A 4,295-nucleotide genomic window follows, 5' to 3' on the forward strand; every position below is an offset into this window, starting at 1 on the left:
GATCCATAATCTTTCAAAGTTATGACATTTAAAAAAATATCTCGAGCATGGTCACAGTTCATTGACCCTAAGTGACCTTTGACCTTAATCATGTGACCTAAAACTCATGCAAGATGATAAGTGAAACTTAAAGCTTGTGTATAGTTTTGGTAAATCCACCAAAATGCACCTATCACTATTCCAATTCATTGCTAGCTAATATGAATGGATATGCCCTATAACAGTTATGATGTGGAGGATATGAAATGAAAATGTGTTTTACAGGATAAATTTTGCAATTTTACATGGAAATTTAACTTGATCGGGTCACCCGATCAAATTAAAATATCTGTGCGTTTTTGTCTTTCAATTAAATCCTATTCCAAATCATGGAATGGGCTTAAAACTTTCAAGATATGTTCTTTGTCTGTAACTTTTGGATATCTCATCACTAAATTTATAAAATAAGCGCTTGAATGCCCATTTTTTAAATTTAAAACAAGCATCGCCGAGAGAGGGCGCTATATATCCAAGATTTGAATATTTGAAATTTTCTCAGAGAAGTGCAGTTGGAAAAATATCTAACGGTCTCTACGCTTCAGTAAGACTGTCATATTAGATGATATTCGATTATCAATCACATTATTGACCCTTTACCAAAGCTATACACAGGCTTTAAATACTCATGTCCAATTTTCCTAAACTAGGTCGATAAAATTCCAAAGTTAAGATGACATCTCAAAAACTTTGGTTAAAGATTTCAATTTTGATAACCAAACATGGTCAAATTTTATTGACCATAAATGATCATTGGCCTTGACAATGTGACCTGAAACTCATTGTCAGTGGTACTTGATTACCCTTATGTTCAAGTTCATGAAATAGGATCATGATGATGACAGTTAAAAAAATTAACAGTTCAGGTTTCAGTGCTGTGACCTTTGACTTTGATCATGTGACCTGACAGGCTGACACTAATGTAAGATTATCAGCAATTTAACTTTTGTACAAGTTTCATAAAATAGGCCCTTATATTTTTAAAGTTATGACATAAAAAAAAGTTAGACCCTAAATGAACTTGATCATTCAACCTGGACACTCATGCAAGATGATCAGTGATACTTCGTTACACTTATGTCCAAGTTTCATGAACTAGGTCCATATACTTCCTAACTCCTAAGTTATGACATTTCAAAAACTTAACCTTGGTTAAGATTTCAATGTTGACGACGACGCCGCCGTAGTCGGAAAAGCAACGCCTATACATGTAGTAAAGCAAATCCCTACCATCACAGAGAGTTGTGAAATTTCGAAACAGGAACAAGTAACCAACATTTATTTTTCAAAAATAAGAACACTTTGCATATATTTTGCCTTTTCACACCTATATACAAATATCAGAAAAATATGAACAAGAGTCAAAAAATGTCCACAAATCCCTCGCATGAAGTGCATATACTAGCGTCCATATAGCTGCATATAAGTATTCCTTTGTATTAGTTGGAACTTGGAAACAGTATCAAACGGAAGGCACATGGCAAGAAAATGATTTGTCATAGTATAAATATAAAAATATATCAATCTGAGTTTGATGAATATCACAAGGTGATAAAGCAGGAGTTGGCATGTCATGATAAATTTTGAAAGCACACACTATATAAACCTGAGTTGGCTGTATTAGCAGACATGTCATAATACATGAAAGACATTTTCGTGTAATATATACCCATGATCAGAATAAAATGGGTTTTTTAATGACTCGTATGAGGCAATATTAAGGCTTATTTCCAAACAAAAAAAAAGGTATCACACTTAAACCTGCTTTTCTGCACGTCTTCGAGATGCACGGACATCTTTCAGCTTCTGGCCCATGCGTGCACGTACTTGGCCAGTGGAAGTGCAGGGAAATTGTTGTCATGCTTGTTGTGTGTGCTGAATATAAGAAAATGAAAGGACACAAAAACTGGCTCAAAGTCTCAAACTTTTATCAAAGACTCTACATCATATATAAATATTAATTAAAGCCAAGTCAAGTTCCGTCTGTTTGTGACTGTTGGTTACTCAGCTGCAGTGGAGTATCTAAGAGTCACAAACACAACAAAAAAACCATGCATACCCATGAAACAGGATTATAATATTAGGGGCGGATAAGTTAAAGCAAGAAAATCAAGATTTCAGGCTCGGTAATCTTATTTCTATAGTCCTACTTGATTGAAAATATCTTATGAAATGACAAGGAAGTGACTTAAAGGAAATTAAGTTCTTAAACTGGTTGATTGTCTAAGCCTTTGACTCTGTGAATTTCTAATTTTTTGGTCCGCCGCTCTGGAAGAAATTGTACCGGTGACAGGCAGCATCATTGTAAAATGTAAAATGACAAGACATTTGTGAAGATCAATCACTTACTTAAAACATTAAAATGTTTTCTATGGTTACGTAGATTCAAATCAAAGTCGGTGTCCTTTTCCTCCGTTTTCTGTTAGTTTGTTTTTGTTTCCACATCAAAAACTTATTTTCACCGTAGATTACCATTTGGAGAGACTGTGCTATTCTAGTACATGTAGTTTCTCTTTCAGGGAGATTCACCCTAACCCTCCGCCTTGAAATTATTGACAAGCTTGGTAATATGAGAAATTACAGAGCATCTTCCTATTTACAGTAATTGTGATATTCTGAATTCATTTGTAGATTCACGCAGAGACAATCATTCTTGGCAAAATACACAAGAAAATGTAAAAGCTATCAAAGGGGAAGTTCACCCTGATGAATAATTGGTTGTAATAAGAAACAAAAAAAATTGAGAAATATATCAGTGAAGGTTTGATAAATATCATTAAAGAACAGAGATTTTTTTAGAATATGATTTTATGACATCACAGACGATATGAATTGGCCAAAATGCAATTTTTTCAAAAATTGAAAGTGATTTTTTTATTTTTGCGGTGGATATATCCTCAGACACATCATTTCATAGCCCCTTCTACTAGAATTTACCATAACGCAAATCTGTGTGTGAGACACAGTGTTATTTGTGAATGTTGATATGCCAGGGCTAGCAATGGAAATTCATCCATTTAGAGTGCCAATATCCTACAATGATATACCAAGAGAGTCAGAAAAAAACTTTAACATTTAAAAAAATCACCAATTTAATGAAAAAGCATGTCCGGAAAACATAACTCTCATCTCATATAGATGTATGTCCTGAAAGAGCATCTACTCCATCATAATTTCAGATACAATTTTTATGTGGTATATGTTTAACCTTCGATAATTAAGAGGTATTCTTTGTTGTGATGTAAAATTCTATTTGCACCAAAAGCATGAATGCAATGCTCTGGAGAAGATACTCTTTCTGGACATATGAGAATTTTGTTTTCTGGTCATGATTTTTCATTTAATTGGCCACAGAATCTTGCCGTAAATAATAAACTTTTAAACTGACCTTTATGGTTCCGCTGGTCTTCAGTCTTTTTCTTCTTTAGAAGCTCTGCCATAGCAGATCTGTCAGCTTTCCCAACCTGCAACCAAAAATGGAAATAAAATATGAACAGATATGGAATATGTTTAGAATTTTTAAAATTAAAATTTAATGTAGCCCCCCCTCCCCCGCTCAACATTTTTCAAGACCATCCAGCTACGATTTTTTGGGGTGACCGCGCCGCGCCACTCACATTTAAGTCTCGCATATCTTCTGAGTTCAAATTTGCGACACCTGGGTACGCGGTCATGTGCAAATCCAATGCAATTCTGTATCTAGACTAGGAATCCAGACAAAATTCATAAGTGTATCATTATTTTTAGTTTTTCTAATGAATTTTCTTTTATTGAAGTAGTACCACCAATACTTTCCAATTCCATCAATTTTTTTTTTCAAGTAGAAATATAAGAGCAATTTTTTGAATCACCACTGGCAGCGATATCAAGTTATGTATAAGTCATTTTTTTTTTTGCAAATCACAGAATAAAGTCTGGCCTGCTTCAGGTAAACACTTATCACTTTGGACTAAATTTCCTGGCTAGTATGCTTCAAAATTTCCTGATCCATGCACGTCTTAAAAATTTAAGTTGAATGTAAAGTTTCAACGTACCCTCTTTCTCACATCTTTTTTTGAGGTTGAAGCCTCATCCTCCATGTCCTAATCTGTGGCATCAGACTCATCCATAGCCTCATCTACTCTGGTTGCGGTGTTTAGGAACTCCTTCTCTTTCTTTAGTACATCAGTTTTTTTTTCTGTAAGGGACAGGCACATTAAGGACAGACATAAATAATCAGAGTAATTTCAAAGAGCCATTTATGAAATGCATTGTAAAAA

General features: G+C 34.2%; 1 long non-coding RNA gene across 1 annotated transcript; it reads right to left on the reverse strand.

The window, feature by feature from the left end:
- Positions 1-1,743: 1,743 nt before the first annotated feature.
- LOC121409913 lies at positions 1,744-3,466 on the reverse strand. The gene is made up of 2 exons (XR_005969247.1): positions 3,425-3,466; positions 1,744-1,911 (listed from the first exon to the last, which is right to left on the reverse strand). It is a non-coding gene; the product is annotated as an uncharacterized LOC121409913 (long non-coding RNA).
- Between the last annotated feature and the right edge of the window lie 829 nt (positions 3,467-4,295).

The sequence above is a fragment of the Lytechinus variegatus genome, chromosome 3, assembly GCF_018143015.1.
Source record: "Lytechinus variegatus isolate NC3 chromosome 3, Lvar_3.0, whole genome shotgun sequence".
Taxonomy (NCBI): domain Eukaryota; kingdom Metazoa; phylum Echinodermata; class Echinoidea; order Temnopleuroida; family Toxopneustidae; genus Lytechinus; species Lytechinus variegatus.